General features: G+C 42.8%; 1 non-coding gene across 1 annotated transcript; it reads left to right on the top strand.

Moving 5' to 3' along the window:
* Window positions 1–7063: 7063 nt before the first annotated feature.
* Window positions 7064–7205, top strand: LOC115064905. The gene has a single exon (XR_003844728.1). It is a non-coding gene; the product is annotated as a small nucleolar RNA SNORA48 (small nucleolar RNA).
* The last annotated feature ends 431 nt before the right edge of the window (window positions 7206–7636 follow it).

The raw sequence follows: 7636 nt of genomic DNA, 5'->3' as shown, positions 1-7636 counted from the left end.
GTGGTTCCCATCCCTGCCAAGTCCATCTTGTTGTCAATTTGACACAGGCAAATGTTGAAAAGAGGGAACCTCAGTTGAGAAATCACCTCCCTTGGATTGCCTGTAGGAATGCCTGTGGAGCATTTCCTTGATTAGTGACCAGTGTGGGAGGGCCTATCCTATTTTGAGTGCCACTCCTGGACAAGTGGTCCTGGATTGTATAAGAAAGGTAAGGGAGCAAGCCAATAAGCAGCACTCCTCCACTACCTCTGCTTCAGTTCCTGCCTCCAGGTTCCTACCTCAAGTTCTTGCCTGGCAACCCTTCATGGCGGACCCTTTAGATGTGAGATGAAATAAACTTATTCCCCTCCACGTTGCTTTTGGTCATGTTGTTTATCACAGTCATGGGATGCAAAGTAAGACAGAGGGAAGGAAGCAGCTGATGGCTATGGTCCACCTGTACCTCCTCTGTGAGGCCACTTCGCACCTCTCTTGCCTGGCAACTGTCTCTATGATGGAGTTCCAGTCTGCAGAGCAATCAGCATTTGTCAGTGAAAAATAAATAGACTTAAATAAATTGGAATCTCATTAAAAAGTCAATGGAGCTGTGTAATAAATACCTGGAGCACAGCTATGAAAACAGAGGAGCACAGCTGCTGGAGGGAGTCTGCTAGAATGAGAACTCTGTTGAGTGGCACTGCCCATGGCTGAGAGGTGAAGACCATGACTTAGTCCCCCCTGAAACCTGATGAGAAAGAGCCCAAGAGGCAGGGGAGTCCTCGCATTGGTGTGTTTTTCTACCATTAGCCCTGTGTTCTTCTCCCACTCAATCTTGTCTTCAATTGCATGTCTGACTCTCACCTTAGAACTCTCATCTTTAAGTTTTAGGCTATATTTCCTGCTTTGGTACAGATGGGAGTTGAGCCCCGATTCACTCTTCCTCAGTGAAGCACTGGGATAGCACAAGGCTGCCATATGTATTCTTTTATCATCGGACAACCTTTGGATTGTTAGTCTTACAAGCCTGCAAGGCCACTGAGAGAGACATTGGCTATGCACGGCGCTAACATTGATCTCCCAGTTTCTCAAGCCCTGCTGTCTAAGTCTGTTTCCTATTGCTCTACCAAATTACCTGGCACTGGGTAATTTATAAAGAATAGAAGTTTGTTTGGCTACTTGGACTTGAAATTCCAAGAGTATGGTACCAGCATCAGGGGGACATTGGGTGAGAGCCTCCTTTTATAGCAAAATATGAGACTGTGCACACTAGCAGGTACAGCAAGCACGCAAATTTGGGTCCCTCTTCTTATAAAACCACTAATGCTGTCAATTGAATCCCATCTTCATGACTTCATTGAATATGAGTCACAGCTCAGTAGTATAGTGTGTGTGTGTGTGTGTGTGTGTGTGTGTGTATGTGTTCATGTATGATACAGGTGGGCCAGTACCTGTGTGCATACACATGGAAGCAAGGTGTTAATTTTGGATGCTGTGCCTCAGATGCGGTCTAACTTTTTTTCTCCTCTGCCCCTTCACTGGGACCTAAGCTGGCCAGTCAGTGAAGCCCAGAGATCTGCCTCTCTCTAGTTCCCCAGCATTAGGGTTCCAGGTTCTGCCACCCCACTCTGATTTTTTTAAGGTGAGTTTTGGGGGTTGAAGTCATGTCCTCTTGTTTGCATAGCAAGCACTTTACCAAATAAGCAACCCCCCCCCCCCCCAGCCTACTTCTTGGTAGTTTCTGAGACCTGGATTCATACTCCCTTTAACACTACGAACTAAAGCTTAACACATTAGCAAACTGCATTTCTCCCCCCCCCCTTTTTTATTAGATAGTTTCTTTATTTACATTTCAAATGCTATCCCGAAAGTTCCCTATACCCTCCTCCGGCCCCTGCTCCCCTACCCACTGACTCCCACTTCTTGGCCCTGGCATTCCCCTGTACTGTTTGCAAGACCAAGGGATCTCTCTTCCCAATGATGGCCGACTAGGCCATCTTCTGCTACATATGCAGCTAGAGACATGAGCTCTGGGGGTACTGGTTAGTTCCTGTTGTTGTTCCACCTGTAGGGTTGCAGACCCCTTCAGCTCCTTGGGTACTTTCTCTAGCTCCTCCGTTGGGGACCCTGTGTTCCATCCAATAGCTGACTGTGAGCATCCACTTCTTTGTTTGCCAGGCACTGGCATAACCTTACACGAGACAGCTATATCAGGGTCCCTTCAGCAAAATCTTGCTGGCATGTGCAATAGTGTCTGGGTTTGGTGGCTGATGATGGGATGGATCCCCGGGTGGGGTAGTCTCTGGATAGTCCATCCTTTCATCTTTGCTCCAAACTTTGTCTCTGTAACTCCTTTCATGGGTATTTGGTACCCTATCCTAAGGAGGAATGAAGTATCCACATGTTGGTCTTCCATCTTCTTGGTTTTCTTGTGTGCAAACTGCATTTCAAAGCAGCCTTGTGACTGAAGTGTTCAATATATTAGAAAGCAGGTCTTCTTTATCTATTGTGGGAACTTCTTCCCATTGTGTAGTTTCTTGCTCACTATGTCTGATTTTAGATTAGATGAGATCACCAGGAAGGGCAAGATGATGTGTATTCACTGTTGGCAGTGGATACACAAAGGTTCCCCTCCCCCCATCACCCTCACTGGGAGACACAAATATCACTTGCATTAAAGCACAGAGCAGGCTTCCTTATCATGAACAGGCCCAAGGAATCAGAAGTTAGTGATGTAATCAAGACTTTAAATTGTTTTGTTAATGTGCATTAAATTGTAATTATCTGCATTAAACTCATTAGCCATTGTACTGCCTAATTATCATGTGTGGAGAGCTCTGAGACTTCACAGAGCTCCCCTTCAAGAGGAGAGTCACCCCAAGAGCCACACCTCTAGCTCTAGGCTTTTGGCAATGCTTCATGGTGGCCATTATGCCCATAGGAACCTCAGAAACTCATTTAGCCTGGTCAGTGGAGAGACAGTGAGGGTTAGGAGGCCTGGGCTACACCAACCAAGCAGCAGTCTTTTCCTCCCCTGGACTCACACAAGTGTGGCTGTAGCTACAAGGTTTCTTATACTAAGAGGACTTCAGGAGGCCTGGCCTGGTGTCTGCATTCAGAAACCATCTGGCCATAAAGTGGTCCTTTCCATATTTCCAGGATCCCAGGGTTCCTTCCCAGGAGCTATAGTGGTATGCCTAGAATAATCAATGAAGTAGAATTACAATGTGGGGACACAACAAACTCAAAGAACATCTATTCAAACGACTTTCTTTTCCATAGAAGGGAACAGAAGTCCAGAAGATTGAGTTTCTCACATAGCTTGGAAGAGAGAGAGCCATGCTTCAGTGTCAAGCCCTAGAATTGCCAGGTTTGGTGCTGAGTCTCCACCGTTCAGGCCAGACACTTTGGAAACCTAACTGAATAATTCAAGAAGGCTTTCTTCACAGAGTATACCTCCAAGATAAGGTTAGGTGGAGAAGAGGCTCCCTAGAGTCACTCATTCCCGCATCCCTTTAGTCACATGACTTAGACAGTCATTCTATGAGAGTCTACTCCATCCCGGGTTCTATGGTCCCATTGATGAGGAAAACCAAGTCCATGCTTCCAGAGAGTTTACATCAGCAAGGGAGACACGTGTTACTTAAGGAATTATGCAGATAAGTGGACAATTATCTACTTGGAAATGAGAGGAAGTGGGGAGGAAGAGGGTATGCGATGTAATAGCACAATAATGGTGGACATCACTAACCCCACCCCTGAATGGGAGGAACAATGAGATATGAAGATCATTAGGAGTAAACTAAAGTCAGAAGAGGTAGGACCCACGCCACTGAGCAGAAGCACCAGATCAGGTACACTTCCCTCTATGCTCAGAGTAAGTGGACTTGTACTGACTACGGAATGAGTGTGGATAGCTAAGTGTGGAACAGCCTGCAGCTGAGATCATGCTCCACACCTTCTAAACATCTAATGCAGGTCTTGAGTAAAGGAGGCAGGACCTGACCAGCTTTGCCTATGAAGGTGATAGGGTGGATTGATGGTGGGTTAAATTACAGCCCTGTGGTTATAAACCGTTACTCTGGGGCAATGGTTCTCAATCTTTCTGATGCTGTGACCCTTTAATATTATTCCTCATGTTGTGGTGATCCCAACTATAAAACTATTTTTGTTGCTACCTTATAACTGTAATTTTCTTGTTATGAATTGTAATGTAAATATCTGATATACCAGATATCTGATATGTGACCCCTGTGAAAAGGTCATTAGACTCCCAAAGAGGTCGAGACCCACAGGTTGAGAACCTCTGCTCTAGAACCTGCCATTTCACCTTTTTGAGGTTTGGTTTCAAGTTAGAACTGTCCCTTCAGGTTTTTGGCAGGGATTAAACATATTTGGCAGTTTTTGGTCCTGACTAGCATAAAAGACTAAATTTACATTCTGACACTGGTGGAGTCTAAAGTCCATATCAAGGTGAAAACAGAGCTCTTGCTAATGAGGTCTCTTTCTGGTTTGCAAAAACCACCATTCTGTCCTCCTATGTGTAAAGAGTTAAGGTATCTTTCCTTCTTCATTTATGGACATTGTTCTTATGGTTAGAACCCATCCTCTGGGCTCGTGAAACCTTAACCACCTCCCGCACTGGTTTCTTCGGGTTTAGGAATTTAATCTATGAAGCCATGAATTTCAGAGAGGCATGATCCAATCTATCACAGTGCACAATAAAAGCATAGTCATTTCTTTCCTAGATATTTTCTCCCACTTATGTAGAAGAAAGGGAGTCATTTGTCATAAATCCTATAAGAGGCAGGGTATCATCCGAAAATGTGCTATGAAAGTGTTGCTGTATTTGTATTTCACTTCAGAACAATCAACATTTAAGTGGCAAAGCAGACAGGACCCTCACTTTAGTAAGCACTGCCAAAAAAAGAGAGGAAATGAGGAATTTGTACATGAAAAATTATGTGAGAAGCATAGAGATCTGTTTGTTCATTTTTCAAAACAAAACAAGAATAACAGTAAGAATGTCAAGAAAAGGAATAGAATATGAAAAATGAAATCAGATCTAGAGTATTAATTTTATTAACTTTAAATGTGGCTCAAAAACAAATTGCAAGTCACTATAACTCATGAAAGAGTGTGGGAAGGCAAACAGCTAGAAGACCAGACTTTTGACTGGTGAGATGGATCAGCAGGTAAGAGCACCCGACTACTCTTCCGAAGGTCCTGAGTTCAAATCCCAGCAACCACATGGTGACTCACAACCATCTGTAATGAGATTTGATGCCTTCTTCTGGATCTGTCTGAAGACAACTACAGTGTACTTCGAAATAATTAATAAATAAATAAATCTTGAAGAAGAAGAAGAAGAAGAAGAAGAAGAAGAAGAAGAAGAAGAAGAAGAAGAAGAAGAAGAAGAAGACGACGACGACCAGACTTTCAAAGCAACTGAAGGAAGTCTGGGAGGAGCTACATTTAACCTATTGTGTATTCCAAAACCCAAGAAGTGGAGTCAAACACTGAATTTGTTTAGAAACTTTAAAAGTAGAATTGCCACTTTAAGCACATTAAGAGAGGTGGGAGACAGAAGCTGATGGTAAATATTGCTTCTCTGCCATAAGAATCCTCAGTTAATAAAAATAGAATGGATAAATACTCAAATATTGCACTGTAGTTCATAGATGTTTTATTATTATCAGTCAGTAAAAATAAAAAACCCCTCAAACTAAAAGTGAGAAAGTTACCTTCTGCAATATTTTGAGAGAATAGTATGTATTTTATCAAATTGTGTAGCAAATACACAAAGAAAAGTTCTGGTTGAGTACCAGAGAGTGATTATAACTAGCATTATTATATAATTCACAATAGCCAGTAGGAGGATTTGGAATGGTCTCACCACAAGTACATGATAACTGTTTGAGATTATAGACAGCATAAGCATACTGTGTTGTTCAACATAAATGTACCAAACACCATGTTGCATTCCCCACAAAGATGCATAGCAGCTGTTGTGTTAAGAAAATATTAATTTAGCTAAAGTAAAATCAAAATAGAATTCAGGAGCCAAAATGACATGACATACAGTAAGCCCAGCAGAATAAATACAAAATTGGATAAGTGGTCTGTCACAAGCTATTGGACAATTGTGAAATTTCTTTTAAGACTTAGTGTTATCTTGCCCATACAATGTGTTTCTGTGAGTGAAAGATTAAAAAATAAATATTTGGGTACAAATATGCCAGTCAAATGCAACACAAAGAATAGGATGGTTAGCTATGGGTAACATATTATTTACAAGTTGAAAAGATATGCAGGAGCATACAGCAAAACTAGTAACAAAATGTGAGCAAAATAAAATGCAATCATGCATATGTAGAAGAAGGCAACTTATCATCGTCAGTCTATTCCAGGCATAAGAGTATAGATATTAGATGAAGACCCATAAAACAAAAGACACAATCAACAGTCTGTGTGGTAGATGTGACAAACCCTATAGCCTAAAATATGGAGGCCTTTTGTGGTGGTTTAAATATGCCTGGTCCAGTAGTGGCTCTGTTAGGAGGTGTGGCCTTGTTGGAATGGGTGTGGTCTTATTGGAGTAGGTGTGGCCTTGTTGGAGGAAGTGTGTGGGGCTGGGCTTTGAGATCCTTCTTATAGTCTTCTATCTGCCTTTGGATCAAGATGTAGAACTTTTGGCTCCTCTAGCCCCAGATCTCCTGGACACTGCCAAGCTCCTGCCCTGATGATAATGGACTGAACCTCTGAACCTATAAGCCAGCCCAAGATAAATGCTGTCCTTTGTAAGAGTTGCCTTGGTCATGTGTCTCTTCACAGCAATGGAAACCCTAACTAAGACGGGCTATGACTTAGTCTATCCATAGAAAGGGATGACCTATGAAATCCGAATGAGAATGTCTTACATATATAAGAAGAATGTATGTTCACAAAAGCGTGAGTATATAGATATTTTGAAATCCCAATAACAGTCAATTAAGGCAAATATGTTGGAAATGAAGAGTAACATTCGGAACATGGCAGAGGCAAAGAGGGAATTCAAAGAGTGGCATTAAGAGTTAAACAGTGCCCCACCCCCAGCAATGGGCACAGAGACACTTCATTGGTGGTGGTGTTCTTGGATCAGTCAGGGGCAGAGCAGATGGCAGTCCCTGTTCATCCTAGCTTGATGCCTGGCTTGGTGGTCAAGGCTGTTTTATGCCTAGGAATCATAAAAATCAAACCCATCTTTGGAGGAGGAAGACAGACCTGTGAACACCTTGGCTCCCATTGACCTGCCCCCCAGTGTTGTGGATGGCTCTGGTATGGTTTGTATTTCAATGTTAATTCTGCTTTCCCAGGAGGGGTTGTCTGGAATGAGAAATGAGTCACCTACTCAGGCAGCTTCTTGTGAGCCTTCCCTGAATGAATAAAGGGACCAATCACTGGGCAAGTAGGAGGTACTTCTGGTTGGACAGGGAAGAGAGAAAGCAGGAGAGAAATAGGGGCTTTTGGACAGGGATAGCAAAAGGACAAGATGTAACTACTAGTGTCTCCTGGTTTCAATGGTGGATCTGCCAGGATTCAATACAGTTTACAAGATTAGGATTCTAGCTGATGCGCCCAGTGATTGGGTTACCATTGTTTCTGAACTAAGTTTGTGTGG

The sequence above is a fragment of the Mus pahari genome, chromosome 10 (genome assembly GCF_900095145.1).
Source record: "Mus pahari chromosome 10, PAHARI_EIJ_v1.1, whole genome shotgun sequence".
Taxonomy (NCBI): Eukaryota; Metazoa; Chordata; class Mammalia; order Rodentia; family Muridae; genus Mus; species Mus pahari.
Note: the sequence above shows the minus strand (reverse complement) of the source record. Positions and strands in the feature narration are given on the sequence as shown.